The 25220-nt window shown below is 47.2% G+C and overlaps 1 protein-coding gene across 1 annotated transcript in view; it reads right to left on the reverse strand.

The window, feature by feature from the left end:
- The window catches only part of NPHP3 (nephrocystin 3), a 1212810-nt gene that overhangs the window by 127752 nt on the left and 1059838 nt on the right, over positions 1-25220 (reverse strand). The window lies entirely within an intron of this gene.

Raw genomic sequence — 25220 nt, forward strand, 5'->3', positions numbered from 1 at the left:
TCACAAATTGGACATTGCCTGAATTTCCACTATAAAAGATCTTAAAGGTGCACTTTTTTACTAACAAGCAACAAAAATAAGGGTTCTACTATATCAAAGCTGCATTTCATTTGAGCCCAGCCATACAATTGTCTGTACACAGGAATGTGTTAATGCTATAGCAAATTAAACATTATTTCAAAAGTTGTAAAATAAATTCTAACAACCTTTGGTTTGCAGTGAAAGGTGAACATTGCTTCTCTTGTCTGAGCTTTCCATCTATACAAGTGGTGTCTTCTGCCTGACCCTGGTGCATAGGGGACATGTACGTGCCATCAACGCACCCTATCAATATGCTCTCTGTCCCAGGGAAACAGGAATGCACACCTATGGAGATGCATAAACTTGCTGGATCTTGCATCAACTTTCTTCAGACATGCCACAGATTCAGGAATCAGTCGTATGATACTCTACTTCCTATAACTGACGTATTGAAAAGGGTGTTTTATAGTGTTAACATACATGTATTCATTCATTCATTTACCTTTTATTATAGCAAAGCGTTTAGTGGCTTAATCATATCATGCATGCATGCAAACATACTTACACATGTAGATTTGAGCGGGCCAGAACATTAACCCCATATGCATACACATAGGTATACTGGGCAGGCCGTGGATTCAAATCCACTTATTTTTCCATGGGAATAAATAGAGCAGTTTTAAGTGCCAAGACTAAACAACCCATGACGGAAAGTCCTTGACTTAGGGCTTAGAGAGATAATTTAGCCAAGTGCGAACGGCAATAAGCTAAGCGCTGCTAAATCAGCAGGATGCTGAGAGGAGTTACCACTTACAGCCTTCACATCATACAAATGAGGGAATGAACTTCCAAGGTATCCAGAAGCAGGGGGTTTGCCCACAGAGTGACAGTATGATAAGGGATTTCCGAGCTACAGACTCTATAAATATGCAGCCAGCCCCTACACAGAGGGAGGATGGCTGACTGTGGCAGTGTATGCTGAGATCCTGTCAGAGGTAACAGGGAGCAAAAGCTCCTCTTAACTGCACCTTAGAGTCATACTAGATTTCAATGCAATGGGATTTAGCTTGATTGAATAGTGTGCAACAGAGTTTTTTTAGTTTTTGATGCAGCGAGTTTGCAATGAATTTGTTCTTTGCATCGAATATTGTGATAGATATTGAAATGTAATGATTGCCTTATTGTGATTAAAGATTTTGGTTTAGTTTGAGGCCCTCATATAGGTTGGTGCACGTTTATACACTTTTTGCTCCAGACAATATTGCTTCAGTGGTAGAAAAGGTTGGTCTACCTTCATAAAGTGTTGTTCTAAGCGAATCGTCTTTAGAATTGTGGTGCCTTTCCTTAAAGGAAGGACATGTGACTCAAGCCCCATGTTGGGATGGACAAGGATTTTAGGAGTGGAGTTATGAAGTAAGCTTCAAGAGGAGACTATTGCTGTTAATTACTTTCCTTAAAGAAAAGCGATGTGTAACTCATCAAACAAATGTGCTTGAATTGTATGTAGACTGTGAGATATCATGAAGGATGTTAAAGATGACAACTGTGTTTGAACAATGTGGTTTTGAGAGAGAAAAGAGGAAAGAAATGAGGATTTACGTTTGTAAATAAAACACTTACTTTTTACAGAATTGGTCATTCTTGACTATGGGAAACGTTTGTATAGTGCAATGCTAAGCACTGTGTTATGTGATGTATTATTTTCCTGTCTTTGAAGTCTTTCTGTTTTGCCAAATAGCTCTATCCCTACCTATGTGCATTAGCAAACCGTGACGAGAATTGACGAGGAATTGTTAGAGAGCATGTGAGTAAACTTTCAGGTTTGAGGGTTGTATATTTTGCATATTGTTGCGACAGTGATTTGGGAAGAGAAACACTTTGTATCCCATGCATCATAAATCTAAAACATTGTAGCAAGACAAACATATCGGCTCTGTACTGGTCGGGGGAGATGTCCTCTGTGTTCCAGTCCAGTGGCTGATGATTTCCACCGTCACATAAGAAAAGCGCTAGACCTTCTATCCGAGCTGTGCTGAAAAGTGGGGGTGAGCCCCCTTGAGGTCTTACTAGCCAGTGCGTTCCCAAGTGAACACGCGGCAGTCTGAACTACTGCAATGTACAACAAATAGATTGGATTTAAAAGCTACTCAACAAACAAAGGGGACATGAAAGGTAGGGAGAATATTCCTTAGCACAGGAAAACCAGGTCACAACCCATCATTTTTAATCACTACATTGGCCACCTGTTGAAATAAGGTAAAGTTGTAAGTTCGGCGACTGCAATTTCCATCAGTGGATCACTTTCCAATGTTCTGAAAATCCTAACTCTTTTGGTTATAGGATAACAGATATAGTCTCCACCTAGAAAATGTTAGGGATTTTCCCAATCTTTTCCTGCATTATGAAACAAAGAACTTAAAAAGTATTTGTCGCTCATGTCTTAGTACTTGGCCTATGACATATGATGTCTGAAGTGGGATGCTGAACCTTGGGACCATGGCTCTGATCCCACATGTAGAGATATTGAAGGTTGTACAGACTTTCCCCAAAGCGAGTTTACCATTCTTGGCTCGGCCGGCCTACACTTGGACGGAATAGAAAAAAAATAACAATTCCAGCAGGAAGGACACCAGGCCTTCGTTAACCAAACACTAGCAAAAACATACATCGCACTACACATGAACTAAAAGTATGAAATCTAACCACTCCCTGATAATACGCTGAGCAAAATTCAAACAATATAGCATTGGCAGCAGATCTTCCTATTGATGTTCATTGGCCTCATCTATGAAATCATGGGAGGCCAACACAAGAGCACAAACATAACACACTTACTCCTAAATAGAAGTCGGCACATGATACCTATGACTAAATATAAGTAACAAGCAAGAACAGTGCTGTGCCATCATAGTCCCGACTGTTCCTATCCACAGTGTTGCAAATCATGTACTTATGTTGTCTTATCTTTAACCATCTTGCGAAAAAATGTATGGTTCCCAATAGAGCAGTCTTAATATAGTGTAAGGAAACATTCAGACTTGTTAAAAAAAATAAACATGTAAATGAGGCATTGTTTCTTAAACCTGTGCCTTATCAAGCTGCTTCTTGGAATATATTGTTTCATGGACACCACATTTCGAATCTCTCAGAGAACACTTTCTCGATTTCCACTCCCACAGCCATCAAAATGCACTCTCCATTAGACTGACAACAATAATGTGCACCAATCCCCTTTTTAAAGTTAATAAAGGGTAATGAGTTCCTTCAAAAGGATCTCTAATTGAATGAGTGGACTGTAACCTCTCTTGCCATTAGGCTTCAATGAGTGAAAGCAGCAAACAATACTTTGTAAGGAGTCTAAACATTGAGAGACAAAGAGGATGCTAACTATTTATCCCAAGAATAAAGGAGGGACATCCCATTTGAAAAATACCCACTAGCAAGGGGCAAGAAACTGTATTTTCATATATATATATATTTATATATCCTGACAAAACAAGGAACATCGCAGATAGTTGCACCATCATATCACCTTTCCATATTCAAATGCGCAATTTCAAAGGCCTAAAATGAAATCTATCCACAGCGCACTGCTTCATCTAAATCCCCCCTCTCCATCTCCGCCTCACATCCCTGCGGGGGAACGGTCACTATTATGACGCATAGCCAGCCAACGCTCACATATGAGTCACAGTTAGGTGCCATATCCCAGTCAGAAACAGATGTTGCTACTTAGGCGCTTTGAAACAATTTACTTGATGTACAAGCGCCTTACAAATGCACAATAAATAAAATAAAAATAGGCTCTTCTGCTGAATTTGACAATGTTCAATGAACTGTAACAATACACCCATGGTAGCTTTTTAACAACACATCTATATCCTTAATAAAACCAAAATACTTCGTTAGCAGTAAAAGGTACTATATTTTAATGTCTGTTGGGATCATACTCTTCACAAACATCTGTGGATTGCCATAGCTAAAGCCATTGAGCTACAGTGGAGAAATCAGTGGTGTGGTAAGTACTTTTCCTCTGCTGACTTTGGATCTTTGACATTTTGTGTGGAGCGGGTGTTAGGGAGAATTCTCTGTTTAGGCTGAATTTCCTAACCTAGTGAGTCCCCCAGCAGCTTTGCTGGATTTTTGGGGTTTATTTTTTTCTCCTGCCAAGAGTGAGACTCTTTTACCCTCACTCTTAGACACGATTTGAGTGTGTTCCTTTGACTCTAGATGTGTTTAATGGGCTATGGGGTCTTTTACTCCATAGGGCTTCATGTGTGTTACACAGCACCCTCAGTGCAGTAACACAGGGGTGTCATAGTGACCCCACAGTATAGACTCCATACCCTGGGACTGACTACTGTCTCCCAGGGCATGTAAAGTCACCATTGACTTTACTAGTCTTGAATTCTGAACAGAACCAGTACAAACGATCATATTGTGGACGTACTGGTTGGGGCAATTCGATTGTACCGGGGTCTTTTAGTCGAGGGGGCACGTCTCCATCCCCCCTGATTGAGTTTTGGCTGGTGGCAGTGTATACTACTTTTTATAGTCAACCGCAAATATTTCTCTATGGGATTTTCCCATTGTTCGAGGCTACTATCTTTATTTATTTAATTACGATAGCCTCGAACATACCGCTGGTTTATTTATTTATTATTAATTCTCCGGTTGGTATTTTTTGCCAAAACTCGGTTCTAAAATGGCGGTTGTGTTCTCTTCTGTGACTCCAACCCAAGTCGAGCCCTTTGTTCCACTTTTTGGCGGGCTCACCACTTAGCATGTTTGAGTGACAGCTAGGCTGAGTGAATGGGGGTTTTCTGCATAAAAGCAGGGCTTTGGGGACTGGAACTTCAGAAGTCGCCACAAGACCTAAGAATCCAATGAGGGAGAAGCTGAGCCGACCTACCACGACGACACCACCGGTGGAGCCCTGCTGGACCGTCTCACCACTTTTCCCAACGACAGAGGAGATCTCCCGCCGGAGAGTCTTCTTCCTTTGACTGATGGGGATAACCAGTTTCACCGTCTTTTCGCCTTCCCGACGCAACTCGTGGCCGCCTTGCCTGTGCCAAGCACCCCGGCAACCGGGATACCACGTTTTACCATGACTGCAAAATAAAGGGTAATACCTTTAACCGGAAAACTCCGCGGCTGGTTTCTTCCCTGGCAGTGCAACGACCTTCATCTTTCCTCCAAGTCGAGATCTTCTCTTCCCCTGGACGATGCCGAGACTTGCACCCACTGCCAGGAACAACTGCCACCGCTGGAGGATCCTTCCCACTTAAGGTACCGTGTTCCGCCTGGCTTCCCTTGCCACCGACTGCACGGGGTAGATTTAGCCCCCGGCTTTCGAACCTGGGTTAGCCTGGGACACCCTGGCTAAACTTTTCTGAGCCTCTCTAAACTCTTTTCGAACTCTCTGCAAGACTTTCAAAGCCTAGTGTACCTGTGTGATTTTGGGTGCATTTTTGCTCTGCTCACTCTAAGAGTGGGCCCAGCCTATGGACTTTGGCTCACAAGTGACTTTTGCTCTTCTGCCTTGCTAAAAGTGTTCCTAAATCTTAGAGTGGTGTATCTTCACATATTCTGTCTTTTTCCCTCCCTTCTTCATGAATTTATTGGAGTGCCATCTATAGTTAAGCGCTCACCTCTGTCTGGAAATAAGTGGTGTTAACTAAGACTTGTCTGATAAGGAATAATGGTTGTATAGATTATAATAGTAACTGTGTTTAGAGTGTTTTACAATAAGAGTGCTGGAGTGTTTCAAACAGTGTGTTTTTAAATAAATAATTATATACTTTGATACCAAAGCTCTGGTCAGTGTTTGCTTGTGCTATTGTGTCTGAGTGCCTATTGTGTATACTTTGCATACTGCCTAACTCTTCTAGAGGGAAGTCTGACTGCTCAGCCACAGCTACCAGGTAAATCTGGGTGGTACGGACTGCTACCAAGTGGGTTTACTCCCAACACCTGTAGTCCTAAATCTTTTGCAGTGTTCCCAAAGGGAACGGCACAGGTTTCTGCCCAACAGCGGGCACAGGAATGCCACATCTATGACTGGTGGAGTTTGCTTCCAGACCAGTGATGATGTTAGAAGTGGAGGAGTTCCTTGATTCTTGGTGTCAAGAGCTAGGCACCACAAACTAGTACATATCAGTGTTCTGTGTTCACAGCCAAATGCAATGATGAAAGATTTGGGTCTTGCAGGCTAGGGAAAGGATGGTCAATTCCCTTTTCAGGCACTGGGGGGCTCTTACTTCATCCTTTCAGAAAAATCTCTGATATAAGCATTCCCAATGAAGGAGCACATATTGGGGATGGCCCTGGGTGAAAGAAATAGCCTTAAGAACTAAGCCAGACACCACAGTCTAGCAAGTAAATTCCACTGGAAGAGTTCATGGTGGAGGTTTGCAAAGGTCTTCGGTCCCGAAAGGGAATCATTTCAATGCCAAGTTGTTTTGTATAGTGCACCACTGCCAGTGATATGATTTCATAGTGCTATGCCACTGTCAGAAATTGCATCTACAGCACATATGAAATGGCCAATAGACTGGAGTCTGTGACTGATAAGGATATGTGTGTGTAAGAATTCAAAAATGAATGGGAATGATCCAGGCTCTCTCTCTTTCTCACCTTAGGCAAAAGTCAGTAGTAGATGGGGGGGCCCCCTTTCCTCTTCAAGTACATTTTGACAGGTGGGAATGCCCCCTTTGTGTCTTTAGTCCCGCCCCCTTTTGATAGGCTTTTGACATTAATTTAAATATACTTTTTTTGATATCAAAATGTTATCAAATGTGTATTTTTATAGGAAGATTGATATGTTTTAATATGAAAAAGGGTATTATTTATATCAGTTTGATCAGTTTGATATAACGTTTATATTAAAATGTGTTTAACATGGGAGAGCGAGTGAGTTCTGAGGAGGTAGCCGGCGAGTGTGAGGTGTTGGTGGCGCTTTGATGGTGCGGGAGTTGGTGGTGGCCTTGATAGTATGACGTCATGTTGTTATATAAAGCTGGCCTTTGATAAGTCTTTGAATAATTTTATATTTCCATTCATAAAATTATAAAAAAGTGCTATCAAATAACGTTTGCTATCAACAAGAAAATGCATATAAAATGTTTAACAAAATTTGATATCCATTTTTTTATACCAAACATTTTTGGTTTTGGATTTTTTTGTATATCAAAATTAAAAGTTGTTCATATAAAAAAATGTATAGCAAATTTTTTTTTAAAAGTTGATACATTTATTTTATATCAAAATGTTTCGATAGCAAGCGTTGTGAACATATGTCAAAAGCTGTGCAATGTGTTTTAAAAAAAAAAACAGCTGAGTTACAGGGCCTGTGAATATATAGTTTATAATATGTTAAAGGTATTTGTATTGCACACCGTCACCAACGGAATTGGTCCCCAGGTGCTCTGGCGGATCTGTAAACAAGAAGGCGGGGTGGGTTAGTAGGGTGAAGAGGGAGTAGGAAAGTGAGAGAGAAGTGGTGTGCTGTTGGCAGCTTCAGTTTCACACCAAAGTGTGCGGAGCTTTGGTGTGAATCCGACCGGTGCAAGACCTTGCGTATTGTCGGTGCGATTTATGTGTTTGTTTATTGTTGCGGTGTGGTGCGGTGGGTGCGGTTTGCTGAGCGAGAAGATGGTTGTGTGGATTTTCATGAGTTTAGGTATGCAGAAATTTGAGAATAGGGTTAGTAGGTTTTATATCTCTTAGTCCTTATAAATCTTGTTATATGTGTCCGGTTGTCCTATAGGTAGGCATAATTACCACTTTTCTTCCCGTTCGTCTGATTGTTATGGGTGATGTCCCACTCAGGTATTGGTTCTGTAAATTAGCAGTCACCCACCCCCTTGTTAACTATTTTCTGTTGGTGGTCCATTGTTGCCGGTATGTGGTTTGCAGACTAAGGTGTTAATTTTTTTTTTTTTTTTTTTTTTTTATTACGAGTGTATAATCACCGTGGTGATTTTTACAAGAAGATGAACGAAAAACACTCCCCAGTTCCAACAATTATCTGTCAAACTGTCTAACTGTGGCCAGGCCCGTTAAGACGGGGGTACATGTACGAAGATCTGATCCAAAATTTTTGTGGCTGCAATAGACCAAGATGTTCTCAAGCCTCCTATTAGGCGCTCCCACCAGAGCTCTTCCTCCCTCAGATAGGAGTTTTTTAAGTGATGGAGAATGTATGGTGATCTAAATTTGTCAGTACCTGGACATAGTAGGTGTTAATGATATATCGTCCTTGCCCTTCCTTCCCAATCTACCTGTATTCATTCTAAGGTATCATCCTATCATATTTATCTCTTAAATTGGGTAGGTTGATATGCCGTAGGTTGTTCTTTCTTAACTTCGGTCTATGGGTGATAGTTTAGGGGGACCGATTTCTGCACTCAGCATTGTTTCAGCTGTGTATATGCCCCCTTAGGTGGTGTTCTAGTTATGGGGGAGGAGGGGTGAAAAGCCAGGATTTGAGGAGTTTTCTGAATAGTAGGTGGTTTCTTGTGTGACATATATTCTTTGGTAGCTGGTTCCAAGTTCTTGGGGTGAGGTGAGAGAAGGAAAATCCTCCGAATGTTCTTTTGTTGTAGAGTTTTGGTTCCAAGCAGATGTCGCTGCTGCTCGATCCGAGCGTCCTTGTTGGGCGATGTAGGTTTAATTTGTCTCTAAGGAACTCTGCGCCCTGGTCGTGGATTACTCTGTGCATAATGCACATTGATTTGAACTTGATTTGCTGTTTTATTGGTAGCCAGTGTAGTGTTTTCAAAGCTGGTGTGATGTGTTCTCTTTGGGGTAGTTTGAGGAGCAGTCTGGCTGCCACTTTTTATATGCGTTGTAGTTTCTTTAAACGGCGGTCAGGCATGCCCAGATATAAGCTATTGACATAATCTACTCTAGACATGAGTGTTTTGTTGGCGAATGACAGGAATGGTAACATCCTTTTTACCGCTCGCAGGAGAAAGAAGCATTTCTTGATTAGGGCGTTTACTTGTGGCTCAAGAATAAGTTTGTTGTCCATCAGGACTCCCAAGCTATTTACGATGGTGCTGGGGTTGTAAAGAGTTCCCTTGGCCAGGGAATGTAGTGATTGTCACCTCCATTTTTTGTGATGATCATTATTTCTGTTTTGCCTGGGTTGAGTTTGAGGTAGTTTGAGTTCATCCAGTTGTATATTTCACAAAGGCAGTTCTCTAATTTTGTGTTTTCTTCTCAAGTGTCTTGTATTTTGTAGACTATTTGTGTATCATCAGTGTAGCTGTAGCAGGTGAGGCTGTGTCTTTTGATGATCTTGAGTAGTTGAGACAGGTAGATGTTGAATAATAGTGGGGAGAAGGATGATCCTTGTGGTACTCTGCATGAGGATTCTCTTGGGTTGGATTTGAAAGGTTTGATCCATATGGTCTCTGTTCTGTTTGTTAAGAAGGATTTGATCCATAGTAATGCGTGGTCAGTGATTCCAAATTAGTGATGCGGATGTCATGGTTAAATGTATCGAATGCCGCAGAGAGGTCTAGAAGTATCAAAGCGGTACTGTTGTCCGATTCTGCGTTTGTGTTTAGGTCATCCCATATTCAGAGGAGTACTGATTCCGTTCCTCTCATTGGTCTAAAGCCTACTTGTGCCTGGTCTAGTAAGCGGTGCTCTTCTATGAATTCCTGGGTAGTTCTGTATATGTACGATTTGAGCAGTTCGGATGTTGGATATAGGTCTGTAGTTGGAGAGGTCCTCTACGTTTCCTGCTGTATCTTTGAGTAGCAGCCTGATGTATACCGATTTGAAGGATTGTGGCACTTTCCCCGTTGAGATTGAAAGGTTGAAGACGTTCCAGTGGTATTCCATGGGTGTCCCTTGTGAGAGGATTGATTTGTATATGTCCGGGGCCAGGGATCTGCGAGGGAAATCTGTTTTTTTGTTTTAATGAACCAGTTTGACGAATGTCTCCACTAATATTTGGGGGAAGCTTCGGTGTTTGTTCAGGCATTTCTCGTAGGGGTAAATGGGTTTCATAATCTGTGGGCATGGCCGACTGCTGGATGGTAATGATTCTGTTTTGAAATGTCCTTGCATAGTTTCTTCGATGGTACTGGTTTGTTGTTGCAGCCAGGTGAGTTTTTTATTTCATTAGAATGGCGGATAGCACAGGGGCAATGCGCTGGTCTTTGAATCCCGGATCCTCACTTAGAAACTGAACTCCGGTACGGTATTAGGCGCGTTATAAAAAACCAATAAAATACATTAAAAAATAAAATTAAGGATTTTAAAGAGTTCTTTTTGAGTGCTTGGTGCTTTGAAGATTCTGTCGTCATATTTCCTTTTTGATTTATGTATTTCATTTTTGTATGAGCGTGTAGGTTGTTGAAGTTTTAATTTGTTTCCGCAGTCGTTTTTTGATCCTCCATTCTAGTTCGAGTTTTCGGTTTATCCTTTTCATGGCGCTGAGCAGAGTAGAGGGGTGAACCTTTTTGCCGTTGCTCTTTTGAGCGACGGGGTAAAAAGTTTTCTTTTGGCGATCTTGTCAATAGGTGTTGTGATCCAGTTGCGGAGTAGATCTATTTTTTTGTCCAGGTCAGCTTTGTCCATAGTTGCTGCTTGTGGTTTGCTGAGGTCCAGTAGTTCAGTTAAGTTGGAGATTTTGATGGTTCTCCAATTTCTTTTCATGATTATCAGTGGCTTGTCCTGTTGCTTGGTTATTGGAGTGGGCATTGTAGGTATGAAGGGAATGATGAGGTGGTCGCTCGAGAGGATCTGAATTGGTGGCGCCGTGGGAATGTGTTTTTTGTTGGCGAAGATTGCTTCTAGTGTATGTCCTGCTGTATGGGTTGCTCCTTTGACTAGTTGATGTAGATTCATTGTTGCTAGTTGGCTAGCTAGAGACTTTTGTGTGGTAGTGGTTTCTTCATCGAACCAGATGCTTAAGTCTCCGAGGATAATCAGGTGATTGTGCTCGATGGCTAAGTTGGTGATTGCTTCTGTGAAGCTGTCTACGAAGGTTGAATCGTAGGTAGGCGGTGGAACAAGTTACTTACCTGTAACTGTTGTTCTCCAGCATGGGTCTGGCATGGATTCACATGCTCATGAATATTCCCCGTCGTCAGGCTGGGAATCCTCGGTAAAGAAAAAATCCGTATTAGTCTGATCTGTCTTTCTAAGTAGTAACCAATCACTGATCTCTGGGTCATACTGCCCCCAGCCAATGACTGCCCTCTCCCTAAGCCCCGCCTCTGGCAGCCATCCTCAGATTTGGTAGCACGCCAAGTGGCAGTATGACCAAGTGAAGAGCTGCAGAGGGGTAGGTGGGGGGGTTTGCATGTGAATCCATGCCAGACCCATGCTGGAGAACAACAGTTACAGGTAAGTAACTTGTTCCTTCTCCAGCATGGGGTCTGGCATGGATTCACATGCTCATGAATAAAGAATACATAGTATACACATGGACAACCAGGGGAGGTGGCAAAGGCTCAACATTAAGCATTACATTCAAAACTCAACATTAAGCAATTCTTACCTCCTCACCAGGCTCACCTTAGGCGAACAGGTTGCGCAGCACTGCTTGGCCGACCCTGGACTCCTCCCTGGAGTCCCGATCGACGCAGTAGAAACTTGTGAAGGTATGCGTCGACCTCCACGTAGCAGCCCTGCAGATGTCCAGCAAGGGCACACCAGACAGGCATGCCGTGGTAGCAGCGATCGCTCTGGTCGAATGGGCTCTCGGACGGCCGGGCAGCGGTCGGTTTGCCAACCGGTGACAGTGCATGATGCAGCCAGAGAGCCATCTGGAAATGGAAGTCTTCGAGAGAGCCTTCCCTTGATTCACAGACCCAAAGTTCACAAACAGTTGTGACGTCTTCCGAAAACTCTTTGTGCGGTCCACGTAGCACTTCAGCACTCTAGCTACATCCAGCGAGTGCAGAGTCCTCTCGGCCGGCGTCGAAGGCGACGGGAAGAAAACTGGTAACACCAAGGGCTCGTTGAGGTGGAAGTCCGACGGCACCTTGGGCATAAAGGAGGGGTGCGTCCTCAGCACGGCACTCGTGTCATGAAAAGTCAAGTATGGAGGCTTGCAAGATAGGGCCTGGATCTCTCCCACTCATCGTGCGGAGGTGATGGCCACGAGGAACGCTGTCTTCCATGACAGGAACTTCAAAGGCGCTGAATGCACAGGCTCGAATGGGGCCCCCATGAGCCTGGTCAGCACCACATTAAGCTCCCACGCCGGGGCAGGAGCCTTCACCGCCAGGAATGATCGGAATAGTCCTTTCATGAATTCCTTCACCAGGCGATGAGACCACAAGGACACCCGTCCCGTAGTCCTGGTATATCGGGAGATGTCAGCCAGATGTATTTTGATGGAGGCGTGAGCCAGTCCAGCTTTGGCCAGCGACAGTAGGTACGGCAGTACTTGAGGGGCCATAAACCACAGAGGGTTAATCTTCTGTGCACGGCACCAGACAGAGAACCTCTTCCATTTATGACCGTAACACTTGAGAGTCGAGGACGCCCTAGCTTTTGCAAGAACCTCTCTGCAATCAGCCGGTATATCGTACCCTCCAAACTCTAGTGCCGCAGGAGCCAGGCCTGCAAGTTCAGCGACTGTGGGTCGTGATGGAGAATGGCGCCTCCTTCTCTGCTGAGAAGATCCGCGTCCGCCGGCAGCTTGACTGGTGGGGATGTTGACAAGTCCAGAAGGTCCGGGAACCAGATCTGCCTCGGCCACGCCGGTGCGACAAGGATCATCCTGCACCTGGACCTCTTGAGCTGGTTGATGAGGCGGAGCAGCAACGGCAACGGAGGGAACGCGTATAGAAACAGGCCGTCCCAGGGGAACGAGAAAGCATCGCCCATGCTCCTCAGATGTGGAAACCTACTGGCGAACCTCTGGCACTTGGAGTTTGTCGCTGTTGCGAACAGGTCGATCTGGGGTTTGCCCCATGGTTGGAAGAGCCGATCCACTTGATCCTGTCACAGTTCCCACTTGTGGCACGAGAGCAGCTCCCTGCTGAGTGAGTCGGCGATGGTGTTTTTTATTCCTGCCAAGTGGAAAGGAACCAGAAAAATCCCCTGGGCGATGGCCCAGTGCCACATATCCTGGGCCTCCTTGGATAGGGCTGGGGATCTGGTGCCCCCCTGCTTCCGTATGTAGAACATCGTGGTGGTGTTGTCGGTGAAGATCCTCACCACTTTGTCCTTGAGGGACGGAAGGAACGACTTGAGCACCCAGAACACTGCTCGGAGCTCCAGAATGTTGATGTGGAGAGACCTCTCCTCCGGGAGCCAAAGGCCTCTTGCGTGGAGATCTCCGGTGTGGGCCCCCCAACCCTCCAGAGAGGCGTCCGTCGTCACCGTCTGCTGAAATGCCGGGGTTTGAAAGTCCGTGCCTGTAGGGAGGTGAGCCCGGGTGCCCCACCATAGGATCGCCCGACGGAACTCCTCGTCGAGAGGGATCCTGTCCTCGAAGCAGCCCGTCACCTGAAACCAGCGGGCATCGAGGAACTCCTGTAGCGGACGCATTCGAAGTCTGCAAAGGGGTACAAGGTAGATGCATGAGGACATCATCCCGAGAAGGGACTTGATGGACCTCACCCTGGCTACGTTCGTGGCTAACAGGCGCCGCACCTTGCCCAGGATGGTCTTGGTCCTCTCCTCTGAAGGGGAGGCCAATTGCCCCACTGTATCGAGCTTCGCTCCCAGAAACAGTGCTACTTGCGATGGAACCAGGTGGGATTTGGGATAGTTGATGGCGAACCCCAGCTCCGTGAGTAACCGGACGGTCTTCGCCGTATTTCCGACGACGAGTTCCCTTGTCCTTGCCCGGATTAGCCAGTCGTCCAGGTAGGGGTAGACGTGGATCCCCTGCAGGCGCAGCCGCGCCGCCACTGGTGCCAGGCACTTGGTGAAAACCCTGGTTGCCGACTTTAACGGTAGGGCTCTGAATTGGTAGTGACGTCCCTGAAGCACAAACCTGAGGAACTTCCTGTGCCTTTTTAGAATGGGGATGTGGAAGTAAGCATCCTGCAGGTCCAACGACGATAGGAAATCGCCTTCCTCCAGCTGTCCCAGCACGTGCTGTAGGGTGACCATCCTGAATTTGTGCGCCTTGATGTATTTGTTTAACCGACGCAGGTCCAGGATGGGGCGCCAACCGCCTGTCTTCTTTCTGATGAGGAAGTACCTTGAGTACACTCCGGAGCCCCGGAGCCTCCTGGGGACGAGCTCGATGGCACCTTTCTTGAGCATCGCCTTTACCTCCAACAGCAGTTGAGGGACGTGATTCTCCTTCCTGGCCACGGGAGGAATGCGAGGGCACTTCTTTTGGAATCCCAGCGAGTGCCCGTTGGCCAGGGTGTCCAACACCCAACGATCGGTGGAGATGGACTCCTACATGCTGACGAACTTCGTCAGCCGGCCTCCCACCGGAGTGCTTCGGTGGGGGCCCGACAACCCGGCTGGGTCAGTCTTGCTTGGAGGCGGCCTTGCCACCTTGGCCTCCTTGGCGACGACAGCGGGATCCCCCTTGCTTACCGCGACCTCTGAAGGCCTCCTGGGAAGAGGAGCGGGCCCCCTGGCGGTAAGTGGAGGAGCCACCGCTGGATCCTTTGGAGGCACCCTGTCTGCCTCCGGAGCTCCGAAAGGGCCATCGCTGTTGAAGCACCCCAAGGGCCTGGGCCGTCTCCGAGTCGGTCTTGATGGCCTTTAGAGACTCGTCCACTGCCTTACCAAAAACGTTGTTGCCGTCGAACGGCATGTCCAACACTCTGGTCTGGATGTCCTGGCGAAAGTCTGTCGCCTTGAGCCATCCTCGTCGTCGGAGGCAAACTCTGTTGCCCAGTTGGCGAAATCCGGTATCGGCAATGTCCGTTGCCACCGTTATGGTGTGGTCTCACGCCACCTCGCCTTCCTGCAGAATTTCTAGGGCCTCCGCCCTTTTGTCATCAGGTAGGAAGTCTAGCAGGGCAGCTATCTTGAACCAGAGCTCCCTGTCATAGCGGGCCACGATCGCTAAGGCATTGGCCGCCTTAATCGTCGTTGCCGCCAACGAGATGACTCGTCGTCCCATAGAGTCCAACTTCTTGCCCTCACTGGCCGGCGTGGAAGTGGAAGTTGAAGCCGCCGTACCCGCTGCCTTCTTCTTAGCCGCTGCCGAGACGACTGAGTCCGGCGTGGGCTGGGCCCTGAGGCACAAGGGGGCGGCATCAGGGACTCGGTACTTCATCTCGTACCTGTCCCTCTTGGTGGGTGTCGTGGAAGGGTTCTTGAGGACAGCAAGCCCCTCGTCCCAGATGTCATTGAGTAAAGTCACCGCAAGGACCGTCTTCCTCTTGGCCTCTCGTCGTTGGTACAGAAACCCCTCCTTTTTCTGTTCTTCAGGGCAGAGCTGGAAGAGCTCGGATGCCCTGGTTATCATGTCGTGGAAAGAGCCAATTTCTTCGGCTGGAGACGCCCGCAGGGGGGGGTGACGACGGGATGTCCGCTGTGTCATCGCCGCCATCATCGTCCGTCCCCGTCGCTGTATCGGTCGCCGTATCCTCTCGAGGGTCCGGCGAGGGGGATGAGGGGTCCACCGGTCTCGCAGGCACGAAGGGCGGAGCGGGGTGGACTCTCCTCCGCTTGTTCAGAGGGCTTCCCGATGGGCCTGGTTCTGGATCCTCCGTCGGGGTCCGTGGTAATCTCGTCCTTATCTCGGTACATAAGGATTGGATTGCCAATAAAATGGCCGCCGAGCTATCCTGGGGCTCGGGCAATGGATGCGACGGACGGGATGGCCGCTCCACTGGGCCCTGTTTGTCGTCATTGTCGCTATCTTTGATCACGTCAGCAGGGACCGTCCCCTGGGATCGGACCTTCTCGAACCTCTCGTTGAGGCCTATGAACCTCTCGTTGAGGCCTATGGACCTTTCGTTGAGGCTCTTCTCGGTTTCCACCAGTTCCTCCTCAGAGGCTGATTCCGAGTCTGTAATGGCCACCGGCCCCCCCCTCTTTTTCCGCCAGGGGCTTCACGGGGGTCTTAGCGATGGGCTGGAAACAGTATTCCCTCCGCGGTGGCAGGGATACTCTGGGCCCAGAGGGCGTTTCCATTGGCATAGTCTCAGCTGGCTTCGCCAGGGTCACAGCGACTACTTCGGTAGAGGCCTTTGCCGGGTGGATCAAAGCCCTCACCATTTTAGGTGCGTCCTGGGCCTTCGCCTTGGGGGGAGGGTCAGCGCCTCGCTCCCCCTTCAAGATCGACCGGGTCCGCTCCAGCAGCCTACCCGGGTTCTCGGACTTCCTCTTCCCCGAAACAAAGCACTGGCTCGTGGTCGAACGTGCCGGGGAAGTAGCGCCCTGCCTGGCAACCGAAGAGCCCGACCAGACTCGCGGTGCTTGGCCTTCTGTTGGGCCCCCGTCGCCGGGGGATGGCTGCCAGAGGCGGGGCTTAGGGAGAGGGCAGTCATTGGCTGGGGGCAGCATGACCCAGAGATCAGTGATTGGTTCCTACTAAGAAAGACAGATCAGAAACGAAACTGATACTGATTTTTTCTTTACCGAGGATTCCCAGCCTGACGACGGGGAATATTCATGAGCATGTGAATCCATGCCAGACCCCATGCTGGAGAAGAACAAGTTACTTCTTACCTGGTAACGTGCTTTCGACGGGATGTTCCTCCGACATATTCCTTATCTTTGATAATACGTTTCCAGCTTGCTGGCCTCGGAAATTTTTTCTGTAGAGGACGCTGCTGTCCCTCGATGGCCACCGTATCCGCGCCGACGTCACCATGCCCATAAATAGCCACACGCTGCGTCCATTGCTCAGTTCCGTTTTTCCGCGCTTCGTGGGGCCTCGGAACGTCGTTGCTCAGTTCAGTCAGGATAACTATCTATTTCTACTCGAATATACCTTGTAGTTCTCGATGGCTTCTTCATCAGAACCGACGATGCCTCGATCCGGCTTCAAGAAATGTCGAGACTGTGGTAAAAAATGTCAAAAACGGATCCATAAAGGATCTGCTTATGGTGCTTGGGATCCGAGCACCATTGTTCGGAGTGTGAGGACTGCATGTCCATGACGGCGAAAGCCTTGAAGGAGCGCAAGGGGAAGCTCGAGAGAGGTAAGACAGCCAAAACCTCCTTGAAAGTTTTGTCGGCTGAGTCGAGGCATTCGTCTCCTCGCCGTCGAAAACATTCCCATTCTAGATCTCGAAGCAGCTCCCACCATTCGTCGAGATCAAGACACTCAAAAAAGAGACGTCGAAGGTCCCATTCCTCATCGTCTCCTGCGTCCCCAGAAAGAGTCTCCTGTCCCACCAAACACAGTTCTCAAGCTGAGTGGGAGGAATTCAGAGATAAGGAATACGTCGGAGGACACAATCCCTTCGAACTGTATATTAATATGAATTTCAGGTTTGTTCTGGGGTTTGGTGATAAGCGTAGGATTAGTAATTCACATTTATCAATGTTTAATGGGTCTTCCAGTTTAATTTCTATGTGTTCCTTGTGGGTGATTGCCAGTCCACCACCTTTTTTGGTTTTCCTATTTGCTTGGACACACTGGAAGTTATTAGGCAGGCAGTTGTTGAGCGTGATCTTGTAATTGCCATCTAGCCATTTTTCAGTTACAAAGTAAAGTAGCTCAGCAGTGGAACGCTTTACCAGTCGAGCTAAGAAGGGGCCAATCTTATATCAGCTTCAGGTGCAACACCCGCAACTGGCTGCGCCACAATGATCAGTAACCTATAGTCACATATGCTCGCTCTCTCTTCTTTCCTCTCAGTCATTAATTATGTACGAACTGCAATTACCTATGCACTTGTATATGCCTGTAACTATGCAAACTGTAATTATATATGTTGCTGTATACACCATTTCTATGTAAATGTAACTAAGCTATAAGTAATCTTGTTATGTTGTGTGCCCAGCTACTTAAGGGTTTAGGGCGCACTATAAATAATAAACAAACAAAACAAATAAATAGGATGTCGATACCTCTGTCACATAGGAGGTCGTAAATTTTGGTGGCATGTTTGGACAATGACCTTGTATTGATTAGATTGCAATGGATATATTTGGTGTGGTTTTGTTTATTTGTTGTTCCTTGTTTTGATTTGTGGGTGTTCAATCGGGGTGCTTCTATATTGGCGCTGGTTGGTTGAAGATCAGCAAAAGCTGCATCTTCATTGAATCGGTCCGTTAGGTTGATAGTTGGGTTGTTGATTTGTAGTGCTTCGTCGTTTCTTGTCGTTTGATGTGAATATCGATAGTGCCCGACTGTTCTTGTGACAAATAAAGTTAGGGGGTTGGTGTCATCCCAATCTCTTCTTGGGTACTCTCGTCTTTTTTCTGGTTGTTTGGGGGGTTTCTTTGCTTGTCTTGAGATGTCAATGTCGCTGTAGTATTGTGGATCGTCAGTTGTTGCGAGGTACGGTATAAGGTATAAGGATTTTTCTCTTGCAACGTTTGTTCTGTGGATTGTAGTATTTGGCGGGGTGCGTTCTGCATTCAAGGCTGCTTCTACTGGAGGCAATTGAGTTTGTGTATCCGTATTATTTGTTCCATGGTCCTGCTCTCTTAGTCAGCGTCCAATTTTGTGTCGGGGCATTTTGGGTCCTCGCTGGAAGGAGATGGTCTAGGTGTAGGATTTGTAGGTTAATTGCCCACCTGTCGTGTCTTGTGCTATGACAGTATTGAGGTTTCTTCTTACGTTGCGATGACTGGTTATTCTCTGAGGGTGTCTATCCGTTCAGTCGGCGGGTTATGGTGTACCTCTTTCTGTGAGATGACTGTCCAGGGAGTAATAGGCGTAGGAGGTGTGACTCAGCTGTTAGGGCTATGGGGTGCTGGGTAATGACAAGAGGTAGTTACTAGCTTTAGGGCTACTGTGTGTTATTGCGTATAAGGGACTAGGATTGAATTATGGTGGTGCTGATTGAATGCCCAGGGGTTAGATGTAACAAGATAGTGGGAGCTTAGGTTTCTTGGGTGTTTAAATGAGAGGCTGCTCTTAGATTTAGGATCTCAGAGGGTCGGGGAGTATACTAGGGTTCAGTGAGTCCCAACAATAGATTAAACATCTCGAGGCTTGAGACCAAGATGACAGGAAAGAGGTCTAGGCTTCCCAGAGTGGCAGGTAATGATCAAGTACCAACATTTGGGGTGCCTAGATAATTAGATGCCTAGGTTTGCTATATCTAGAAAGGCATAGGTTTCAAAAAATGACAAGCAGGTCATGCTTAGAGAGCAGAAGGCGGTAATTAGAGCAACTAGAATTGAGATACCTGGATAATGGGAGAAAGGCCTAGATTTCAATAGTAACAGGCAGTAAATTAGAATAACTAGATTTGAGATGAGGGAGAAAGGCCTAGGTTTCCAAGGGTGGCAAGTAGCAATTGGAGCACCTGTACTTAAGACACCTAGACAGCGGGAGAAAGGCCTAGGTTACAAACAGTAACGGGCAGTAATTAGAGTAACTAGATTTGCGATACGGGGGAGGCCTAGGTTTAAAGGAATAGCAGTCAGTAATTGGAGTAATAAGATTTGAAAGACCTGGATAACGGGAGAAATGCCTAGGTTTCAGAAAATGACAAGCAGGCAGTACTTGGAGAGCAGCAGGCTAGGTTTTCTGAAACCTAGGCATTAGAGCAACTAGAGCAGAACCATTAGAGGAACTAGAATTGAGAATTGAGATATCTGTAAAACGGGAGAGAGGCCTAGGTTTCAAACAATGACAAGCAGGTAGTGCTTAGAGAGCAGCAGGCAGTAATTAGAGCAACTAGAATTGAGATACCTGGATAACGGGAGAAAGGACTAGGTGTCAAATAAATACAGGCAAAAATTGGAAAAACTCAAAATTCGAACACCCAGACAGTGGGAAAGCGGCCTAGGTTTCAGAAAGTAGCAGGCAGTGATTGGAGCTGTTGGATTTGAGACACCTAGGTAAAGGGCCAATTTCCAATGTTCAGGCACGCTGATATTCACAATACTGTCCCAATGTGGCACAAGCTGGTGTTCAAAGTACTTTCTTAAAGTGGTACTCTCACAGGCTAGTTTGCACAGTGTTATCTTAACATGTTACTCACTAGATATGACTAAAGGCAATAGTAACCAATCTCTAGGGTGCGGCGCAGGCTTATATTCAAAGTACTATCTCCATGTGGCACTCTCTAGATGTGAATCAAGGCAATATTAACTATTCTCTAACAGTGCGGTGCAGGCTAGTACTCACAGTATTATCTTAAAGTGGCACAGGCTAGTATTTACAGTACTATCTTAAGGTGGCCCTCTCTAGCTGTGACTCAAGAAAATATCAACACTTCTCAAGAGTGTGGCTAGTGGTATTTAAATATCTAGAGTTGACAAACCTGGATTTCAAGACTCAATGTGGCACTTTCTAGATTTTTTTTTAATCAAAAATGTTATTTGGTTTTCAAACATGAATGAGCATTACAAATAACACTTTGCATTACAGGGAAGGGAAAAGGAAACATAGGGGATAAAAACATCAAAGGAGAAAAAAGGAAGTGGGGCCTTAGCCCCTCGGACCGTCAAGCCTTTGGCGAGGCATTGCTCAGCCCACCTAGTGCATATTGCTTGTGCCACCTCGTCGTGTACTTAGCTGGCATCTTCTCATCTCTGCCATATTTTGCTCGCTTTTTGCGGGCATCCCCTCGCCGCGTACACCCTGCATTCCATTATCGCACGGATGTCCACGTCTGTGACCCATTGGTCATAGCTAGGTGTAATCTCTGATCCCCAATAGCTGCGCGATGTTCCTTCTGAGTACCGCTGTAGCGGTTGACCAGAGCAGTTTCTCATAGCCGGACAGATCACATTCGTCGGAAATCCCTAGTAGGAGTTGTTTTGGTCCCCTTTGTATTGGTTTTCCCATGACTCTTGACAGTTTATCACAGCATTTCCGCCAGAGCTGCTGTATCTTGTCGCATTCCCATATGATATGGAAGAAAGTTCCTTCCTCACGTTTGCAGCGTAGGCATTGCAAGTCCGAAGCTCTGCCCCATCGGAAGAGTGCCACTCTTGGATAGTAGGTGCGGTGCAGGATCTTAAGTTGGACCAGTCTGAGCCTTGACAAGATGGTTACTTCCCGGGGGGTACATCAGAGCCTCTGTACAATCTTCTGGTTGTAGTGGTGCCACGTCCTGCGCCCATTTGGCTTTGAGACTGATCAGTTCTGGTGTGGTAAAAGGATGTGATCACGTTGTACAGAGTTGAGGTGATTTTTTTGTTTTATTTTGTCCTGAACTATGTTGCGCTCTAGCGGGGTGCATTCTGGCGCGTCTATGATGATCTGCCGGTGGGCATGCAATGCATGTTTCAATTGGGTATAATGGTATCCTTCAGTGATTGGGAGGGCGAATTCAGAGTGTAGTGTCTCGAACGGGGCCAGTTTATCCTCCCACACTACGTCTTCAATTCTGGTGATACCGTGCTGGGCCCAGGCGGGCCATTTGGGCAGCTTCTGTATTTCGGGGAGAAGACTGTTGTTCCACAGAGGTTGGGCCAGTGTCAGTTTCGAGTCCCACCCTAAGTGTTGATGTGCTTCCACCCAGATTTGAGCGATAAGCGTTGCCATGTTGGGGGTTGATGTGCAACCCATGCCGCAATACAGGAGCTCCAGGGGTGTTGTTGTAATGTTGGTGTTTAACCCTCTGATGTGCGGCAGGTTCCTGTCCCCGTGGAGCATGTCATTCACCACCGCCATCTGGCTGGCCCAGTAATACATTTGCAGTCTGGGTAGCCCAATCCCACCCTCTCAGATGGACCTCTGAAGTGTTGAGAGCTATCCGAGGGTGGCCCCCGCTCCAGAGTAGTTTCCGAAAGATGCGGTCAATTTTGAGGAATTCATGATGTGGGATGGGCAGCAGTGTATTTTGCAGGACGTACAGGAACTTGGGAAGAGCAATAATTTTGAACAGGGCAGCTCTGCCCATCAGTGTCAGTGGCAGGGAGATCCAGTGGCGAGTGTCCTCTGCGAACCTCGTCACGACTGGGTGGAGGTTCAATGATGTGTAGTCTGTGAGATGCTTCGAGATTTGTACACCAAAGGTATTTGAACTGACCTGTTACGATTTGGTAGGGGCAGTCTGCGGGCCCTGTGGCTGTCATTCTACCTTATGGGGAATAAGGTGGATTTGGACCTTTTCACGCTTAGGCCACTGAAAGCTCTGTATCTCTTCAGAATTTGAGTGACTCTGTGGCAGGAGTTGAACAGGTCTTTCAGGTAGATGAGCAGGTCATCCGCAGCGGAAGCCCTCCCAGAGTGGTGTGTTTCATAGGAGGATAGCAAGGGGTTCGATGGCAATTGCGAAGATCATGGCTGATAGGGGCAGCCCTGCCTAGTACCTCTGCCCAGTCTGAAAGGGTCCGATTGCCAGCTGTTGACCTTAGTTGTGGCCATTGGGCAGTTGTATAGTAATTGCACCGAGCTCATGAAGTTCGCGCCAAAGCCCATGTGTCTCATTATGTCCCAGATAGCCTCCCACCGCACCGAGTCGAAGGCCCTTTCGAAGTCAAATGCTAATAAAGCTAGCAGGCCTTGTATGCTGTCGGCTTTTTCTAGGGCTGAATGCAGTCTGTAGAGGTTCATGCACGTCGATCTCTGGGGCATAAAGCCGCATTGATCAGGGTGGACCAAGGAAGGGATGACCTGCTGCAATCGGTCTGCTAGTATCTTCGCCAATATTTTGGTTTCGCTATTTATGAGCGAAATAGGTCTGTATGAGCTGCAGTTTTCAGGGGATTTGTCCGGTTTGGGTAATACTATTATTGTGGCTTCTCTCAGATCTGGAGATAGGATGCCCTGTTCCCTTGCGTGTTGGTACATTCGCAGTAAGTGTGGGGCAATTACGTTGGTTCCCACCTTCCGACACAGCTCGATTGGGAAGCCATTAGGGCCTGGGGACTTGCCAGCTTGGAGACATGGCGCTCAACACCTCATCCTCTGTGATATCCCTCTCTAGTAGCTGGATGTTGTGATTTTTAGCACCAATGGCGAATGGTCGGAAATACCTCTGGGGAGCAGACATGCTTCTTGTGCCCTGTGTAAATCAGTTGGTGGGAGGAGGAAGGAATCTAATCTGGAGAGCGAGGCGTGAGCCCCAGAGTGGAAGGAATATTCTCTGGTGTTGGGGTGGAGATCTCTCCATACGTCACACAGGCCCAGTGCATTTGTAAATGTAGCAAGTTTGGTGGGTACACTGGTATTTCTGTTGCGCAGAGGTGAGCGGTCCAGAGTTGTGTCCATGACTTCATTAAGTCCCTCCTATTATCGTGATTTTGGAGGTGTATTTTGTGATCGGGGGGAAGATATCGGTGAGTAGCGGCGATATTAGGGTGGGTGGCGCATAGATAGATAATAGTATGAAATGCTCCCAGAGCGTGCCTGTCGCGTATATATATCTGCCTCCGGTGTCCTGGGTAACTGTATTCAGGTGGAAGGTGAGTTTTTTTGTGCATCAGTATCATGACACCCCGTGAGCCCATAGTGAAGCCTGCATGGAGTGCGAGTCTATAGTTTGTACGTTTGAATAGGGTACACTCTGTGCCCGCGAGGTGTGTCTCAGACAGAAATACTATGTCTGGTGCATGTCTATTTAGATACTGCCCTACCAAACAGCGTTTGACTGCATTGCCGAGGCCGTTGACATTCCATGTCATGAGTTTGAGCGTTCTGGCGATGTTGGTGATGGTGCTACATGATGCCATGTCTGCCTGTGGCTGGAGCAGTGTGTGCTGCTGATGGCGACGCCAGGCGCCGGGCTACTTTGTGTTCATGTGCTGTTGCCCTCCTGTACGACTTTAGTAGGCTTCGTTCTTGACTGGTCCCATTCATAACTAAACTCAACAAACCCATAACCCCCCCACCCTATACTCCTCCCAACTAGAAGCATCGGTCGCCCGAACATGAGAACTTCAAGTTGTCAACCGGACAACTTACATGGGAAAAAACTAAACTTAAGGTTCAGGTAGTTCCCCCCTCGAGGTGTATGACTGGGGGGTGCTAGTGCTGGCGTGAAGTGTGCTTATAGGGTGGGGGGCCCCTAAACGTGCGGATGCAAGACGTTCCCGCGACCGCATGCACTTTCTAGATTTGACTCAATGCAATATTATAATTCGTATAATTCTCAGAGAATGAGGAGCAGGCTACTATTTAGCTATTGTTTACAGTACTATCTCAATATGGCATTTTCTAGATGTGACTCAATGCTATAATATAATTCTCCAAGAGTACGGCGCAGGCTATTGTTCACAGTTCTCTCTCAGTATGGCGCTCTCTAGGTGTGACAAAACAATATTAACAATTTTCTAACAGAGCGGCACAAGCTATTGTTCACAGTGCTATTTCTTATGTGGCCCGGGTGATAGTCACAAATCTCTCCAATTGTGCGGATGGTCAGAGTTACTAGCCTGATAAGTTTTGAGGGTAGTTAGAGTGGCAGGGCTTCCGGAAAAGAGTAATTACTCTACTCCCCACCCAATCAATGACTACCTTGGTGGTCGCTGCTGGTTGACGGCTGGCCACTGGCTTCCCCTGCGGACACAATCTGGAACCGCTTCTGTTGGAACTGTCCTTTGCCTAAGGGCCCTTAGCCGCAGGGCTGCCCTTGCAAGAGGCACCAAAAGAGAGCAGTGGCCAATCAGCGAGTAGGTGGGTGGGATGAGGGTGGAGGAAGCGGGGAAAGTACAAAGTGGGCTGGGAGTGCTTTAGCTTCGCTTGAGTTTATTTTCCATCTTTTTACAAAAGATTTCGGCGACCATTACCGACAGCTCGTGGAGCCACAGGTAAGGGCTGCACGCTCACCCCCCTGATCCGAGCAAATCTTGAGTTTCTTTTACATCTTTTTATCAAGTTACCTGTTGGAGGTTGCCGGGCCTGAGTGGCCAATCAGCAAGGAGGGGGGCGGGATGAGGGAGCAGGGAAAGTAGGAAGCGGGCCGGGGGCACCTTAGCTTCGCTTGGGGATTTTGTATTTTTTTTTATTGAAGATTTGCTCGGATCAGGGGTTGAGCGTGCAGCCCTTACCTGTGGCTCCACGAGCTGCTGGTAAAGGTCGCCGTAATCTTTTGCAAAAGGGACTAGTTCCCTGTTGGAGGTTGCTGGGCATGAGTGGCCAATCAACAAGGAGGTGGGCGGGATGAGGGTCGAGGAAGCGGGGAAAGTAGGAAGCGGGCCCGGGGCACCTTAGCTTCGCT

The sequence above is a fragment of the Ambystoma mexicanum genome, chromosome 2q (genome assembly GCF_040938575.1).
Source record: "Ambystoma mexicanum isolate Mex_15411 chromosome 2q, UKY_AmexF1_1, whole genome shotgun sequence".
Classification (NCBI taxonomy): domain Eukaryota; kingdom Metazoa; phylum Chordata; class Amphibia; order Caudata; family Ambystomatidae; genus Ambystoma; species Ambystoma mexicanum.